This window comes from Sinocyclocheilus rhinocerous, unplaced genomic scaffold, assembly GCF_001515625.1.
Source record: "Sinocyclocheilus rhinocerous isolate Xijiao unplaced genomic scaffold, SAMN03320098_v1.1 scaffold705, whole genome shotgun sequence".
Lineage (NCBI taxonomy): Eukaryota > Metazoa > Chordata > Actinopteri > Cypriniformes > Cyprinidae > Sinocyclocheilus > Sinocyclocheilus rhinocerous.
Genome location: NW_015630576.1, coordinates 1,505,755 through 1,525,306, shown reverse-complemented (window position 1 = coordinate 1,525,306; position 19,552 = coordinate 1,505,755). Strand labels below are relative to the sequence as shown.

The 19,552-nt window shown below is 37.6% G+C and overlaps 1 protein-coding gene and 1 pseudogene across 1 annotated transcript in view; one reads left to right on the top strand and one right to left on the bottom strand.

Moving 5' to 3' along the window:
• LOC107740664 (sodium channel protein type 4 subunit alpha B-like) overlaps positions 1–14,557 on the top strand; it is a 19,378-nt pseudogene extending 4,821 nt beyond the window's left edge.
• Positions 1–18,712, bottom strand: part of myl4 (myosin, light chain 4, alkali; atrial, embryonic) — a 47,317-nt gene extending 28,605 nt beyond the window's left edge. Inside the window, exon 1 of the mRNA XM_016553137.1 lies at positions 18,679–18,712. The gene's annotated coding sequence lies outside the window, so the exon portion shown is untranslated. The remainder of the gene's footprint in view (positions 1–18,678) is intronic.
• Between the last annotated feature and the right edge of the window lie 840 nt (positions 18,713–19,552).

Genomic DNA, 19,552 nt, shown 5'->3' with positions numbered 1-19,552 from the left:
GTGTGTGTGTGTGTGTGTGTGTGTGAGGGGAACAGGGTCACATCACAGGAGATTGAACTGCCTGTCAGAAATCATAGCATGTCAGCTGTCTTAACCGCGGCTTGTGTACTGCATCAACACTGTATCTGTCACGCGACTCTGTTGTCCTTTCGGGCTTGAACTGATGGTAAAACTAACAACATTATTAACTGTCTTGATATTTTCTTTGAAAGATTGAAGCTGCGATTATGGTAAGGGTTACATTTCCGACGCGTGCTTGTGGTGTTCGGCCAATCACAATGCACTGGTTCAGCTGGCCAATCAGAGCAGACTGTGCTTGTCAAAGGAGGGGGCTTTGTTGAAAACGATGTGTTTGAGAGAGGCGGGGCATAGAGGACCTACAATAATGTACAGTATTTGAAAAATAATGTGTTTTTTTAACATTAAAGTATGTCAACATATTCTGTTACACCAAATACACAAAATAATGATCTTTAAAATAGCATCATATGACCCCTTTAATTCAAATTCAGGAAACTTGAATGACATTCTTCATTTATTTCTGGTGCACAACCCTGATAATTAATGCTCTTGACATAAAGGCCACATAAAATGAGCTAACCGGCAAAGTAAAGTGGAAGTTATTAAGACACGTTTATATGCCTTGATTGTTTATTGTGTCATTTGGTCCCTCTTAGGTACGTTTTCACTGGCATCTACACCTTTGAGGCGCTTGTAAAGGTGCTGTCCAGAGGCTTCTGCATTGGTGATTTCACATTCCTGCGAGATCCGTGGAATTGGCTGGATTTTATGGTCATCACCATGGCGTAAGTATGACCCTGAATGACTATAAATGCTAAATCAGAGGTTAAACAAGCCAGTGCAAAGATTTGTTATGGCTCTCAATGTAGTGATGAATGTGAAAAATGTGAAAAAAAGTGCTAAATGTTACAGTAAATACAAAATGTTGCATTATAAATACTTCAATTAGTGTTGTGTTTAAAAGCAAATGGATTGTTCAAAAGAGGATTGGAATAGTTAACAGTTTTATTTTTAACAGCAGTTTCCGTAATCAGATGCCGATCCAAATAGTCAGCGTAGTGTGTGACTAATCGGTGTTTGCTCTGTCAGGGTATGTGGCGCATGAGATAGGTGGGGTCTGGCAACCACATTAGACACAGAAGCAGTGTGAAAATACCCACTCAGATGTGAGAGGTCAAAGGTCAGTTCAAATCAGCATCATCAAAAGTGTAATGAGGCTACACGCAGGTCCCGGTCCTCTGAAGACAATCCTCCTCAGCTTCTCCATACGTGTCCCCGAGGTCCACCCTCACCTCCCTTTACAATCACAGCCTGGCTGAATGAAAATGTTTATCCACTTGTAAAGCGAGATCACTTACCAGGCCTATTTTTAGCAGTAAATCTCAGCTTCACACTTTGGCCCTCCTCAGAACACTAAAAGGCCGCTGCGGTTTGATTGTAGTTCTGATGGTGCACAAGAACTTTTGAGATCCCAAGTTGTTGTTATTACTACTGAATTCCCTCTGCTGTCATCCATAGTATTGCTTGGTACCAATACCTAAAAGTATTTTAGTATACATACAGTAGTCTATAAACTATTTTTGTTGCAGGTTATCAGAAAAATTGAATAAATGTTATTTCTAGTGTGTTTCCCCTTGATCTTTAGTCAAGTTAATCCTCAATATATAAGGTTTGAGTGCAGGATGTTGGATATTTTAGCTTCCTAGCTTATTTTTTAAACAACAAATTTTGCCAATGCTTATTTCTCTCAATATTCTCTCACAGTATTTTAGTAAATATCTCCTGAACTACTTCTACATAAATTCAGTTGCCTGAAGTTCACAGATAATTACATGCCGTGATCCAGTTGCCCAACAGGCATCTCACTTGCTATTGGTCCATAGTGTACACATAATGATGCCATCTGGCTTCTGTGATCGACTGTTGCACTCAAGCTAAATATAGTCTACACTGAACATATCTCTTACCCCAGCAATTTCTACTCTTCTCAGAAGACCATACTTGTGGAGGAAAAACAAAGTGACACTAATAACATTCTGAGACTCTGCTTGAGCAGACTCTTACAAAAATATGATTTAAGAAAGTTTACTTCAATAAAAGAGATTTATTTGAATGCACACTTTCTTCAGCCGGAAATATTTCAAAAGAACAACATTACAAAGTGACATAAATCATGGTCATTGCCAATGACCAGATGCACAGAAATCTATATCCAGACATGTAGGAACCCCTTTGCAGTTACTTAAATCTAATATTGACTATTGTCTATTCATGTAATTACATAGTCTATAATAGTGCTCTACTAAATTATATATAATTATATATTTTTTTATTTATTTAAAATAATAATAATAACAATAATAGTCAATCTTTGGTAAAAGTCCAAATTGTAAAAATCTATGTAATAGAATTATGTAGTTCAATGTTTTTTTTAATGTATACAGTGTCAGTGGTATAATTATGAGGTTTAAAAATAATAAGCATAATAAGCAAATAATAATCCTCTTGACTTCATCCACAGGTACCTCACAGAGTTTGTGGACATGGGGAATATATCCGCTCTGAGGACTTTCCGTGTTCTTCGGGCCCTGAAAACAATAACTGTAATTCCAGGTTAATACAGCATGTCATTTCACATGGCTACAGGAAATATGAATGCTACTCACTTGAAGTTCAAATGTCACATTAACGTTTTTTTTTTGTATAATTTGGGAATACTTCAGCTGAGATTTTGTTGAACTGCACATTCCAGGTCTTAAAACCATCGTTGGCACCTTGATTCAGTCGGTGAAGAAATTGGTGGATGTCATGATCCTCACTGTCTTCTGTCTCAGCGTGTTTGCTCTCATTGGCCTGCAACTGTTCATGGGGAATTTGCGGCAAAAGTGTGTCCGGTCTTTTGACTGGAGCAACAGTGATAACCTGACCATGCTCTTCAATCACACAGACATCAATGGCACTGAAGCTACCAACAGCACATTCAACTTTCAGGAATATATTGAAAATCCAGGTGACTTCTTACATCAGTAATGCGACATGAAATGTAGCCCACAATTGCTGCACATCTGAATTATTAAGAAAACAACTTGTTGCTTAAATTATTTGAACCGTTTTAGTGATCAGATTCTCCTTGCAGTGGTATTGATTAGTGATTTCCATTCCTTTGCCATAGACAACCACTACTATGTGCCTGGCCATGTGGATCCATTACTTTGTGGGAACAGCTCTGATGCAGGGTATGTTATTCAAATATGATATTTGCCTAATAAGTAATCCGCTAAATCAACTTTGAATTGACACCGTGCATTACCAGCAGCAAGTAGAAATTTCAATACTAATTGTATTCAAAGAAGCCGTTTTCAGCAAACTAAATACACATATATTGTTGTTTAAATTAGCTGTTTGCCATTGCTGTTCACAGGAAGTGCCCTGAGGGGTACACATGCTTGAAAGCTGGCCGAACCCAAATTATGGCTACACTAGTTATGACAGCTTTGCGTGGGCTTTCTTAGCCCTTTTCCGGCTAATGACTCAAGACTTCTGGGAGAACTTGTTCCAGTTGGTGGGTATATGCATCTTGTTAAAGTCACATTGTTCTTCGCTTTCTTTTATGTGGCACAAATTGCTCCGTAACAAAACCTAATATCGTCCAATACTTTCAATTCATTTCAGCAAAAAAAACAGCTTAACATAAAGAGAATGCTTGTTTTAGGTGTGCTGCCATTTAAATGTTTAGGGTCAGTGTTTTGTTTTTGTTTTTTGAAAAAAAATATGTTTATTCAAAAAAGGCAGTAAATAAAGAAGGAAATTAATGCTGATCATTTGAACTTTCTTTAGCAAAGAATCTTGGGGGGAAAAACTTTTTCCACAAAAAGTATCAGCAGCACTATTGTTTTCTATGCTTTTGTGACTTGAACAAGAACACGAATGAAGCATAAAAAGTCTCTTAAATGTTTCAGACGCTCCATGCAGCAGGGAAGACGTACATGATCTTCTTTGTAGTCATCATCTTCTTGGGTTCGTTCTACCTCATCAATCTGATTCTGGCTGTGGTGGCCATGGCGTATGCTGAACAGAATCAAGCCACCATTGCAGAAGCTAAAGAAAAGGAGGAAGAGTATGCAAAAATCTTGGAACAGCTCAAGAAACAAGCTGAGGTTTGTCAAACTTTGTCATAGATCCTTGGATCATTTGGTTTGAATAATACTAATTGTCAGTTCTGATCATCAAGCAGCAGAAGAACAACATGGTAAATGGCAGTAAAACATCACTATCCAGCAAAAAGAAAGGCGATGATGACCAAATGCAGAACGACTGTGACGGGATCGCATTGAAGCCCCTCTCAGAGTCAAATGGATCCAAGGGTAGCATGAATTACTTGGAAGTCCCTGACTCGCATATGAGAAAACCGAGTGCGGTGAGCACAACAGACAATGCTTTAGATGGTAAGTTCACATTTCACTTTAGTGTAAATAGCGAGATCCACAATAATTAAAGAAGTCAAATCGTACTTTTGGGTTTTGTGTGTTAAAATACTTTCATCAATAGAGCTGGAGGATATTCAAAGGCCATGTCCTCCCTGCTGGTACAAGTTTGCTGACATATTCCTGAAATGGGATTGCTGCTTGCCATGGGTGAAATTCAAGAAGTTTATCTACCTATTTGTAATGGACCCTTTTGTGGATCTGGGCATTACCATCTGCATTGTGCTCAACACTGTGTTCATGGCTATGGAGCACTATCCTATGACTGAACATTTCGAGCACATGTTGACAGTAGGAAACCTGGTACATAGATCTACCTATCAATATTAACTTGAACCTTTAAAATGTATATTGAAAACTTAAAGTTTACTATACTGTAGTTATTTTGCCAGCATACAAAAGCTGTTGTTTTCCTTACATCATGATGTCTTCTTTCCCCTGCAGGTTTTCACTGGTATCTTCACAGCAGAGATGGTGCTAAAACTGATTGCACTGGACCCATATTATTACTTCCAAGTTAGCTGGAACATTTTTGACAGCATAATTGTGACCATGAGTCTGGTGGAGTTGGGCTTAGCCAATGTTCAGGGCTTGTCTGTGCTGAGGTCCTTCCGTTTGGTAGGTGAAATGTCATTGTTTGACTGGCTCTTAAAGGATTTTTCACCAGTCTTCACCGATACTCACCATTGATCCAAACACATAATACTTTCTTATGCAGAAGACAAAAGAAGTGAGAGCTACCGGAAATGGATGGGGACCAATGGCTGTCAAGCTCAAAAAAGGACAGAAAGCAGCATAAAATAAAAGCCATATGATAGGTTCATGTTTGAAAAAAGCTGAAAATAAGTAATTTTTTACTGAAAATCTCACTTGACAGCAGTGGTCACCATCCATATTCATTTTCTATAAATAATTCCCTTTTCATTGGAAGAAAAAGAGTCATACAGAAAGAATGGACATGATGACATTTATTTATTTAAAAATTAAAATGTATTTAAAATAATAACTTTCTATTTTAATTTACAGTATATTAAATTGTAATTTATTGATGCAAAGCTGAATTTTCAGCATAATAACTCCAGTCTTCAGTGTCACGTGATCCTTCAGAAATCATTCTAATATGCTGATTTGCTGTTCAAGAAACGTTTAATTAAACCGTTTTTAACAATGGTAACATTTTTGTTGAAACCATGATATTTTTTTCAAGGTTCTTTGATGAATAGAAAGTTCAAAAGAACAGTATTTATTTGAAAAGGAAATCTTCTGTGACAGTATAAATGCATTTACTTACAATTTTGAACAATTTAATATATAATTGCTGAATAAAAGTATTCTTTTTTTAATTATTGACCCCAAACTTGAAATGGTTGTGATTGAAAATTGTGTTTTGCATTGTAATAAAAAACTAAATTTTAATACATTTTATATACAAAAATTGTTGAAATTGCAATGTTCAAAATTTCAGGACTAAACTATTTATTCAAATCATGACTCTTTTGGTTGCAGATGCGTGTGTTCAAGCTGGCAAAATCTTGGCCAACCCTAAACATGCTGATAAAGATCATCGGTAATTCTGTAGGTGCTCTTGGGAATCTGACCCTCGTCCTGGCCGTTATTGTCTTCATCTTTGCTGTGGTGGGGATGCAGCTTTTCGGAAAAAGCTACAGGGACTGTGTGTGTAAGATCGCGGAGGATTGCGAGCTCCCTCGCTGGCACATGACAGACTTCTTTCATTCGTTCCTCATCATCTTTCGTGTTCTATGTGGGGAATGGATCGAAACAATGTAGGACTGCATGGAAGTGGCTGGCCAAGGCATGTGCATCGTCGTCTTCATTATGGTCATGGTTATAGGAAACCTAGTGGTGAGTGGATTTTCATCTTAGACAGATAGACAGACAGGCAGGCAGGCAGGCAGATAGATAGATAGATACAGGGTGCGAAAGATAGAGAAGCTAGAGGGGGGATAGGGTAAATCCTGTATAGTGATTTATACTATATAGTGCTTGCATAAAGCAAGTAGTGCATACACTTGTATTATTTATGTATCTTTGTAAGTCATTGTAAGCCCTCTTTTGAGGCACGCGCAAGCGCACGAACAACCTCCCCCCATTATAAAAAAAAACAAGTGGGCTCCCCCAAAGTCCACGGTATAGTTCGAACACTGGATAGATAGATAGATAGATAGATAGACAATGCCAATGTGATTGATAGATAGACATATAGGCAGACAGACAGATAGTAGTGAAAGTTGTTTGATATCTGCTCACAACACTAGAAATCCCCCAAAATAAATAAAATTGTCAATTTCTCTTAAAAATATCCATACCAGCCTTTCTTTTCTTTGAATTAATAGCTGAGAAAAAAAACATAAAATGAAATAAAAAAGGGTCTTTCATAATATTTCTTCATATAATGTTATTTTTACAATTCATATATTTGGATTTTTAATGACAATTAATGACAATTTAAAGGGATAGTTCACCCAAAAATGAAAATTCTGTCATTAATTACTCACCCTCATGTCGTTCCAAACCAAATGTCGTAAAACATTAGTTCATCTTCAGAACACAAATTAAGATATTTTTGAGAAATCCCAAAGCTTTCTGATCCTGCATAGACAGCAACGTAACTGAAACCGTAATTTTATGAAGCTACGAGAATAGATTTCATCAAAAATATCTTCATTTGTGTTCTGAAGATAAACAAAGGTCTTATGGGTTTGGAACGACATGAGGGTGAGTAATTAATGACAGAATTTTCATTTTTGGGTGAACTAACCCTTTAATGACAATGAAAATACTATTTTCATACTATTCCATTCTTGAATGGCCTCATGGGCCACCGATCCCTATCACTTTACAATTTTAGTATGTCATTGTATTTCATCTTTGAATTATTATGGTTTTTTTTTCTCGTTCTCGTCCTGAAGGTGTTGAACCTCTTCCTGGCTTTGCTGCTCAGCTCCTTCAGCGGAGACAGCCTGGCAGCGTCTGATGATGATGGGGAGATGAACAATCTGCAGATTGCCATTGCTAGAATGACAAGAGGCATTGACTGGGTAAAGGAAGAGGGTGTGAAAGCAAATGAAGAAAGCGATTCTAAAATGGCCACCATGAATTCCAGTCTGTCCGATCTCAAAGTGCCTATAGACAACGGTGAATCAGATGATGATGATGATGGCAACAGCTCTTCTGAGGATGAAGACAAAGAAGACGTCGATAAAAATAGTAAAGTGAGTTTTTTTCAGTGCAAAATTTTCATAGTTGTGTTCCTAAAATCTAATGTGAAAGATCACACAAATGCAAAGCCGGTTGCCAGAGTATCACTGACATCTGTCCATCAACACCTCTTGACACCTAGACATGTGTCTCAAATACTGTGACGCCTGCAAAGTCCATCTGGAGCCCCTCGGGTCATCTTGTTTAGAGAGTATGTCTAAGGAATGGCAGAAACCATGTGCCACGGTGACGGGGCGTGGGAAAGAGCACCAGCATGATTAGTTACCTTACTGAACAACGTTCTGATCAGCACCCATCTTACAACAACCCGTTTGAAGCATGTCAGTGCCATAAATCCCTACCTCACTATATCCCAATTCCCTGTAAAATGTACATCTTTCCAGTTCAGGTCATGCATTTTATTTCATATTTTATTTGTAGAAGCACACTGGCCCTAATTCATTAGGCAACTGCTTGTTGGCATGCCTCTGGATCAGGTAACACAGTTCATATGTCGTGCCCCCATGTGTCGCACAGCACTGCATTTCACATCTAGCTATGTGTCAGAGAGAGGGAACATGCAAATTTGTACTCCAAGTCTCATGTGAACAATCGAATGATATCTGAAGTGGAATCTGAGGTTTCTGAGATAATGAACAGCTGAAAAGATTATCTAACCTTTACTTTTTTCAACATGAAGCTTCATCTTTTAGCTTTTAGTCACATTAGTAACTTTTAACACACAGGGAAATTGAAAAAAAATGCCCTTTTTGCCCATCAAATTGCAAAAGGTATTTAGCATAAAATGACGTGTTTGTTTTTCTTTGTATATCTTTCACTTGGCATCACACCACACCTTTCCATTGACTTCCGTTCGTACACATGTGAACGCAGGAGACAAGAAACACAAACTTGTGCGAATTTTGCTGCATTCCAACGTTCAAGTTTGGTGAACTCTGGCCTGCGAATTTGTATGGCATGAAGATTTGTGACCAATAGGAGATTGATATGTCGCAGCATGACCTCTTAGCCAATTTAAAACAACTTTAAATCTACAAGATTGCAGCAAAATGGAGTGGATTGATTGTATAGTTTTACATTTTCGAAGCATTGTATAGTGAATCAGGTGTGTTGGAGCAGGGATGGAACTAAAGTCTGCCAGACGGTTGGACATCCCTGGTCTAGTGTGATCTCGTCTTTACTCGATTTTGCCACCTGGAGACAAATGTGAACCTCCCTCAAGCTGTTTGAAAGTCTTTTTTGCCAGTTGTCAGATCAGCAGAGGATATTGAGTTGTTTGTAAAAGTACTAATCACACCAGAAATTGATCTAGTGTGTTTTCATCTGTACAGAAGAAAGATGGAGATGAATCATCAACCTGCAGCACAGTGGACATGAAGAGGAAGAAGAGGACTCCACCATCCCTGAGGACTGCTACACAGAGAGTGAGACATGAACAATGACTTATTATGATGCCGTACTGAGTTATATTCTTCTTATTAATGTTTTTGTTTGTCTGCGTTCCCAGACTGCATCAGGCGATGTCCTTGCTTGGAGCTTGACGTTACCCAAGGTAAAGGGAAGACATGGTGCAATTTCCGTAAAACCTGCTACGCCATTGTGGAGCACAGCTATTTTGAAACCTTCATCATCTTCATGATCCTCCTCAGCAGCGGAGCATTAGTGAGTCCATTGAAAAAAACATTTATACTTGATTAATCACAGTACACTGAAACCTCTACTGAGTTATATTCTTCTTATTAATGTTTTTGTTTGTCTGCGTTCCCAGACTGCATCAGGCGATGTCCTTGCTTGGAGCTTGACGTTACCCAAGGTAAAGGGAAGACATGGTGCAATTTCCGTAAAACCTGCTACGCCATTGTGGAGCACACCTATTTTGAAACCTTCATCATCTTCATGATCCTCCTCAGCAGCGGAGCATTAGTGAGTCCATTGAGAAAAACATTTATACTTGATTAATCACAGTACACTGAAACCTCGTTTTTCATATGTATGTTTCTTTTTATTAGGCATTTGAGGACATATACATTGAACAATGAAGAATGATTAAAATCATCCTTGAATATGCAGATCAGGTCTTCACTTATGTGTTTGTCATTGAGATGTTCCTGAAATGGGTAGCCTATGGCTTCGAGGTCTATTTCACAAACGCATGGTGTTGGTTGGACTTTCTCATCGTTGATGTAAGTATTAGTTCTTCTTAATTTTACAGAAAATTTCAAGTTAAAGTACGTATAAAACTGACACTATTGTTTCATAAGTAACTTCATTCATCTGTGATCCTTAAGACAAATTTGACCCACACACTGAAAAGCCATTAAAAATTCATGAATTCTTAAATTCTTCTGGTGCTTATACAGGACCAGGTTGCCTCTTAAAATGCAGATTACGGTTAATTTCTGTAATATCTCAAGTATTTTATAACAGCTTATGCATTATTCTGCTATTAGTATGGATAGCGTACATCTTAACGCAAAAAGTTTGGTTCTTGCGTATTTCACTAGTAAATCTGAATCATTGTGACTGGAGTGTATGTCACAACAAATACCAGTTCTAATTGAATTTGATTCCTATTTCTCTTATGTTATTTTGCTTTTTATTAAAGACATTTTCTTTTGCAGTGGTGACAGGGATCACTATGTAATTAAAAATATATTTGGAAAATAATTTTTAAAGATCAACAACAAAGTTAGTTTTTTTCTACAAAATGCAGTGACAACTGCAGGACAGGCAGTGGTGTACAAAAACATTTGAACAGAAACTGAAAAGAAATATTGTAAAAGGTCAATGGTCATCATTCAAATGAAACAGAAAATCGATTATTTTTATTTATAATTGTATCTTTTATTAACATTTGTATTATAATATTTGAAAATATGAGGAAATATATAGATATTCTTAACCATGCATATTATTTGTCAAAAATGGATCAGGTCATTTTGAACCCTTTCCTGATAAATAATATGGATTTTAATGGTTATTACTGTTGAGAGATGACTTCAAGATGTATTATTGATGAAACATATCCAGAAATATACTTGAAGTATTTTAATGAATATTTCTGCAGGTGTCCCTGATCAGCTTGACTGCAAATATCTTAGGCTACTCTGAACTGGGGGCCATTAAGTCTCTCAGGACTTTGAGAGCGCTGAGACCTCTTCGAGCTCTCTCCAGGTTTGAAGGAATGAGGGTGAGTTTTCTGCTGCCCACCCTCACCTTGACATCATTTTTTCATTAGCAAATCCCTAATATTATTAGCTCTCCTCGTTCTCGCATTTCTTTTCGTATATTGTGCTGTTGACCATCTAATACATTTTAAAGTTAAAAACCATAAACTCAGTGAAGGGTAACGATTTAAGGTTTGGTTCCAAGCTCTCACACTGTCTGTATGCACAGGTGGTGGTGAACGCTCTGGTGGGGGCCATTCCATCCATCTTCAACGTGCTCCTGGTCTGCCTGATCATTTGGCTCATCTTCAGCATCATAGGAGTCAACCTTTTTGCTGGAAAGTTCTACTACTGCTTCAACTCCACATCCAAAGAAAGAATCTCTATCACTCAGGTCAACAATAGTAGCGAGTGTTTTGAGCTCGCAGAGGATGATCCAAATGTGTGATGGATGAATATGAAGGTTAACTTTGATAATGTAGGCATGGGATACCTCTCCTTACTGCAAGTGGTGAGCATTGATATTAATCTTCAAATGTCTGCCCTCCATAAACAACTGCCTAAAAAATTGGAAACTTCAAATAATTTTTTTTCTTTTGGTTTCCAGGCAACATTCAAAGGATGGATGGACATCATGTATAGTGCTGTGGATTCTCGTGATGTAATGTTGATTTCAGCCTTTTGACTAAGAGATCTCACACGATCTTGGCACAATCTTACATCTTTATTGTTCTCCTGTAATACATGTGTTATATTTAAACATTGTTTTTGTTCTCTGTGTAGTTTGAAATGCAGCCAGACTATGAGTCAAACCTCTACATGTACCTTTACTTTGTCATCTTCATCATTTTTGGCTCTTTCTTCACCCTCAATCTATTCATCTGTGTCATCATTGACAATTTCAATCAACAAAAGCCAAAGATAAGTGTCGGCACTTGGTCTTCTGGATCTGTAGAAACATTAAAACGCCTTCTGCCATGGAATAATTGTCTCTGTGTCTGTCTATACTTAGGAGGAACTGACATCTTCATGACCGAGGAGCAGAAAAAATACTACAATCCCATGAAGAAACTTGACGCCAAGAAACCAATTACAAGGCCTACGGTAATATACTGTGTAGAGTCTTTTTCTCAGATTTAATTAAAACCATTAAAACGAATAGACTTGAATCTGATTTTTAAAGTACTAACCTTCTTTTCCTCGGGACGCTCTTCTCTTCTGATGTTTGAAGAACTGCTTCAAAGGTTTGGTATTCGTCCTGGTCACCAAGCAGTTCTTTGACATCTTCATTATGGTGATGATCTGCCTGAACATGGTGACCATGATGGTGGAGACAGATGACCAGAGTGAAGAGATGGAAAATATTCTGTTCCTTATCAACTTTGTCTTTATCGTACTCTTCACCGGGGAGTGTATTCTCAAGATCACTGCCCTGCGCTATCACTACTTTTTCATTGGGTGGAACATTTTTTATTTTGTGGTGGTCATTCTTTCAATCGCAGGTGGTAAGTCTGCTTTACTGATGGTAATCATTAAGTAATCATGAAACAGAAAAATGTTAATGGGTCAGTGACAGGATGCTAATTTTTTTGTTCCATGTATTTAAAATTCAAATACAGTTAATGCAGTGGCTTCATCCTCTATGCCATTCTATTATGAGCATGTTTTTCTGAATCCAAATCCATTACATTATATATTATTCATTATCATATACATTATATTTTTGTGATTGATTGATTGATTCATTGATTCATTCATTCTCAGGCATGAAGCCAGAGAAAATAGGATGCTAATTTTTTTGTTCCATGTATTTAAAATTCAAATACAGTTAATGCAGTGGCTTCATCCTCTATGATATAACTGTCCTGATATTACATTAAAGAAAAAAATTAATATGGAAAAAAACTTTAGAAGGTAATATGACAATCTTTTATTATTTTTCTTACAACAAAATGAATACTTTAACAAATCTGCTTCACTGCTTATTAATAGTTGGAAAAAAACATTTGTTTGCTAGTCATGTGATGCAAAAAAAATTTAACAGGAAATTATATCATAGTGACAGTGACAATAGCAGTGTATCAAGGTCAATAAGTCTTTTTACATTTTTATTACAATGTAAGTTTAAGGTTGTAAAATGACATACTGTGTTATATATATATATATATATATATATATATATATATAAATTTTGATTTCACTTATGTACACACATATTTAGGGTGTAAGGAAAATGCGCTTAATTACTTTAAAGTAATTATATTAAAGTAATATAATACAGTACATTAAATAATTTTTACTTAAATATTTTAAACAAAATCATGAATCAACATGAATGCAAAGAGTACCTTGTTGTAGACTAGATTTTCTCTTCTATATCATTGCTTATAATATTTCCTTGTTTCTCGTCTCACTGGTCTTTTGCTGGCAGATCTCATCAAGAAGTACTTTGTGTCGCCTACGCTGTTTCGCGTCATCCGACTGGCCAGAATTGGCCGCGTCCTGCGGCTCATCCGTGGTGCCAAAGGAATCCGGACGTTACTGTTCGCGCTGATGATGTCACTTCCTGCCCTCTTCAACGTCGGCTTGCTTCTATTCTTAATCATGTTTATTTTCTCCATATTTGGCATGTCCAACTTTGGGTATGTGAAAAAAGAAGGAGGCGTCGATGACATGTTTAATTTCGAGACCTTCGGGAACAGTATCATATGCTTGTTCATAATCACAACCTCCGCCGGCTGGGATGGATTGTTGGCACCTATACTCAACAGCCCACCAGACTGCGACCCGGATGTGGAGAACCCGGGATCGCCCATCCGAGGAAACTGCGGGAGCGCTGCGGTAGGCATCGTCTTCTTCTGCAGCTACATTGTCATGTCCTTCCTCGTCGTGGTCAACATGTACATAGCCATTATCCTGGAAAACTTCAACGTAGCGACGGAAGAAAGCAGCAACCCCTTGTGCAAGGACGACTTCAAGATGTTCTACGAAACCTGGGAGAAGTTCGACCCCACCGCCTCTCAGTTCATTGCTTACAGTAGGCTGTCCGAATTCTGCGACACGCTGAAAGACCCCCTGAGGATCCCGAAACCGAACACCCTTAAGCTGATCACAATGGACATTCCCATGGTCCATGGTGATAAGATCCACTGTGTGGACTTTCTCCTGGCCCTCACTACAGAGGTGCTGGGAGATTCTGACCAGATGGATGGCATGAAAGCAACTATAGAGGAGATGTTCATGGCCTACAATCCCTTTATACTTTCGTTCGAGCCCATCACCAGCACTCTCAGACGGAAGCAAGAAGAAGTGGCTGCTTCGGCCATTCAAAGAGCCTACCGCAAGCACGTCCTCAAGCGCTGCCTCAAACACGCCTCGTATATGTACAGAGAGAAGATGGACTCGAAGGGACGAGGTGAAGAGGCGCCAGAAAAAGTGGGGATGATAGCTAAGAAAATGAGTTATCTGTATGGAGATCAAGCCATTGAGGACGACAAACCTATGGGTTTCTCCTTCTCTCAAGGGGTTAAGCGTCCCCCGGTGAGAGTTCAGAGTGATGTGGTCTTGCACTCTGCCCCTTTTCCCGATTCTCCTTCAGGATTTTTTGGTAAACAGCAGAATTCATGGTTCTTGTGTTATCTCTGACTAATATTTAAATTAGTTTGATGATCTGAAACATTAAAGTGTGACAAACATGCAAAAAAATAAGAAATCAGGAAGGGGGCCAACACTTTTTCACACCACTGTATATTTGCCTTTATACAGACTTTAATAACAGCAGTTAATTTGGTTTTTGACTCTGGCAGTATTTTAAATCAAATAAAAGCAGAATCTGTAGTTGGCCCGAAGAAAAAAATATCAATATAAGATTAGCTAAGTCAGACCATAAAACACATAAACTGTAAACGAGTCTTCCCAACCGTTAGCTACCCAGCTGAACATATTGTAAATATGAATTCTGTAATGTTTAAATTGCCTAATGAGGTGGTATGTGGGGTGTACTTGCAAATTGTTTATTGCAAGTATATAGTCTGTGAAATCCTTGGCTTATTTATGTAGGTCATTTTTAATTTTTAATTTTAGATATAATTTATTATGAGTCAGATATGCAGTTGTGCCCTGAATGTCAGGTTGTTCTGACCAGTTGTGTAGTGATAATGGATGCAATGACAAAATAATATACAGAGAATAGTCTGTAGATGAAACTATGCAAAGGATTGCTTCAACAGGGCATTGTATGTCAGAAAAACTAACATGTATAAATGGATATGTCAGGGTCAGAAGCAAAAAAACTAGCCAGCTTTTTCTAAGCATTGTGTGGAGACTGTGTATGATGTTCTGTGGACACATTTCTCATGTCTGCTACAATGAGTCAGACTCAACAAGACTTAATGTGACTGTTAGCATCCCTATTATGTTTTAATATGCTCATCCAGCATTTACAGTTGCTCACTCATAAATGTATTGCCATCTAGGCGATCAACGGTTTATTGCAAAGTTAACAATTTATCTGTCTCTCACGATAAACTTTTTACATATAAACTTTTAACAGCGTTTATTTTTTGCTGACAGGTAAAGAGTTTTTAGGAAGTTTTTTTTTTTCATTTGCTTGTCATTTCACATCATTTTGTTTAAATTTTTTACTGAATTGGTGAAACATTTTGTTCTTTTGAGGATCCATTTTATGTGATTAAACATGCACTGGCTACCGCCCTCCGTGCTAAAAATGTTGGAACACTTAAACATGAAGTTTCTGATGCTTTCAAACTTTTATTTATGGCATTTCTTTCACTTTTATTATATTTTATTTGTAGAATGCAAACCAACAGTGAGGGAGGTGAGCAGAGAGATGGAAGATTACGAGGACAAATGTAACCTATCCATAATTAAGTTTGTTCATGCAATAATAATGTGACAGAGATAAAAAATAAGAATGCTCAAGCAGAGAATTTCCATATTTGCAGAATAACTGAATGCTAGCATTTACAGAGGCCAAATGCTTTTCAGAAAAACATTAGACAAATTAATAATAATATTAATCTAAATTTATTTCATGTAATGCAATGATCAAAATGTAATTTAATTTTCAAATTCAGCAAATTGTGACATTTTTGTTTAATCATTTTTAGATTCTTTTTTAATGTTCTGCTTAGCATTATTAACACTCATTAGTGCACTGAATGTATTGACACCTCACAGTATCTGTCACTTGCTGAATGCATGTAATAGATCTTGTAACCTTTTTTTTTCCAAGTACTGAAACATTTGTACATTTTATTGAATATTATTTCTCTGTTTACATGACTGAAATAAACTTTTTTTTTGAGCCTTGGGGTTTTAATGCATTTAATGCAATTACGAGATGGTAATTTGAACTGTTACATTATCAAAACTGAATATTTAAAAAAAATAATTCTATTGCCAATTGTCCAGCTGATACAGCAAACATACGCCACCCTGTGGTCACAATACTTTCTATTAACTTTAAACCGCATAAACACATTTCATTACACCAAATACACAAAATACTGTTCTTTTTAGCAGCATCATATGACCCCTTTAATAGTATTGAGATGGCTTTTAAACAGCAATGATATATTATTTTATCTTGTCTATCATATTTAAAACATCATCATAGGCTTACCCCTGAATACACTTTAAAAGACTAGGGTAGAAAGGCATAAATATCTGTTGAAATGAATGAACTGCATGTACTGCAGAGGTAAATGAAGGCTTCAGGTGCACTGAATACTTCAGTCAAAGCGTTAGTGACTCTCTCTCTCACACACACACACACACATTTAAACCTATACACATATAAGCACACATGCCACTCACTGGACGTCGCAGAACTACTGCGGCATCCCCTGGATCACAGCCGCCCAAGTGCCATGCATACAAATCAGGTCAGAGGTCAGCTGTGAAGCGTGACCTCAGGACAGCCGGTCAGTGTGTTCACTGCATCTCTTTCACTCTGATGAGTGGAAGCCGAGTGGTGTTAATATGCTCATTCATTCTCACTGCCGTTTGAGTGACACACTCAGTGTCCAGGGTTTATTACTGGAGAGAATATTCTTGAAATTAACCCTCATCATTTGTAATGTCACTGAAAGTAGACATTTTAAACCAATTAAAACTTGGTTTGTAGTTTTAAATGTGTCTTTGGAGAGAATCTTAGTGTTTGTTTTGTTTCATGGTAATGAGTGTGACACTCATATGGTATAAAAAATCACTAGAATCATAATAAACGTACTATAACGTATTTAATATTTGCTTGCTTTAACTTGCATTTTTTATTAATTTTCCATAGCTTCCCCAATCTTATTTTATTCCTATTTTCAAAATATTCACACTCTTATATTTTATTAATTAATTTATTATTTATTTGTTTTTTGTTTTGTCCTCTTCTGTGTTCTTTTAACTTTTTTACATCGGTCATTGGGCTTTTTGCCTTTATTTATTTAATTATATATTTATTTTTAGGGCTGCTTATTGATGGAAACAGTTGACAGGTCATTATTGTGGAGAAAGGAACCTTAGTAACTCACGCGAACACAACCGTGTCTGGAGGATATGCACTAACCGCTAAGTCACAGGTCCAACATATATTCAGTAATTTTTCAGAAACGTGTGCGAGGTGATTCGTTAACTGATTACTGAACACATTACTCACTGCTCAGCATTTTTAGGGTGGCACACTTGACCTGAACAATCTTTGTTTGCTTCCTTTACAGGCTGTACAGGAATGTGAACAGCCTCTCCTGGGATTCAGCCTTTATGTAAGCTAAGGAAGCAATGGAGAAGCTCGTCCCGTCAACGAGTGGTGCCTCCAAAGCAAAGAAGCCGCCGCTGCCCGAAGAGATGCAATATGAGACGACACGAGAACTGTGATGAGCAGCCTGTAGAACCAGAGAGCGGGAGGGATGGAGTCAGAGCATTCCAGGGTGGATGTGTAACATCGCCCCCTTTGAAACAAGAGTTGACGAGAAGTGGGAACAAGGTGGAGTTTGCCTTAAAGGAAGAGCACAGCTCATCCAGGTCCGTTTAAGGACACAGAAATACAGCTCTTATCTTTGTGCAGAAAAGTTAAGGCCATGAGCGGATCAATGGTGTCAAAAGGTGACACTCATATGGTATAAAAAATCACTAGAATCATAATAAACGTACTATAACGTATATTAAAATATTTGCTTGCTTTAACTTGCATTTTTTATTAATTTTCCATAGCTTCCCCAATCTTATTTTATTCCTGTTTTCAAAATATTCAAGAAGAGTTTACAATGAAAGGGCCAAATGTAATTGTGAACATGCAGTAGGCGGCGTCAGGATCAGGTGCCTCTTCTTTGCCTAAAAGTTGTCAAGTTTAGGCCTATATTATGGTGCTAGCAACACCAACTCTTTGTACAGACTTCAATCTAGTTGAGTTTCATGCTTCCATTGAAGCTATTTATAATAAATATACATAATGTAAATGCTGTCTATTTTGTGTGCGTGTTGCGTGTGTGTGTACGTAGGACAAGCTGCTTGGACAATTCTTATTTTGTGCGTCTGATTGTGAAACCGTCTCACTAACGAAGCCAAAGGTAGTTAAAAAAAGTGATACAGAGCAAAGAGAGGGTCATATCCCATATCCGTTGAGTTGGCAGTCAGAAGCGGAAGCGGGTCGGTAGACAGTGTTCTCTATATAGAACGTGTTATTTAAATGTGTCCGGTATGTAAAGCCGTCTACTTGGATATGGGATCGTAGCAGCAGTGCGCCAACTCACCTTAACTTGAGATGGAACTATCTCCAATTACTCCGGTGCAATCAATGATATCTTACTTCAACCCAAAGCTAATTGCAAGTAATCTGTAATGCTTTGATCAACATTTCAAGGGGCTTAAAGTGCCATCCACCTTAGTTTTCAAAGCGGAAGTAAGCTATTTTCTGTGAATGTCCGAGACTTCCGATAAAATAACTCGAAGCTCTTAAAACATGAAATTCCATCCAAGCTCGAATGTCGTGAATACAGCTTCTTTAGAAAAGATCTTGAATTTAGTGGCGCCTTCTTGTGGCTAGAAATGAAATGACATTGACAACGCGTTCTCATACAAAACACAGTCACTATATAGCCTAATATTTATCTTTCTATTCACATTAAGTTGGTTTTTGGAGGAATGATGGTGTTCCTAGATCCACCTGACAGGACTTTCTTCAAGGAGTTTTGGTTTCTCACACTTGACTGACAGGTGCCAAGTTCAGGCGGTATAGACAGTCATCACAGTGCCCAGTATGAACAGCTGAGGCATCATGGGGGATTTACCTCTGGCACCTGCTTCCATTCCGATTGTAACCGCAGGGTGGAAGTAACTTACAGTCTTTGAATGCTTGTGGTGCCACTCACTTCTGTTCACTCTGTAGATGTTTCTCTGCCAAGCTGATCCGAGACCAGCTTCTGCTAAAAGAGACAGATTGGCTCTTAGTGAACCAAATGCAGAAAACTCAGGAGCTCAGCGTGGCCCATTTTACCCATGAGGGCAAACACAATTATCTTGTTATATATATATATATATATATACAAATTGTTATTAATATTTATCTTTCTATTCACATTAAGTTGGTTTTTGGAGGAATGATGGTGTTCCTAGATCCACCTGACA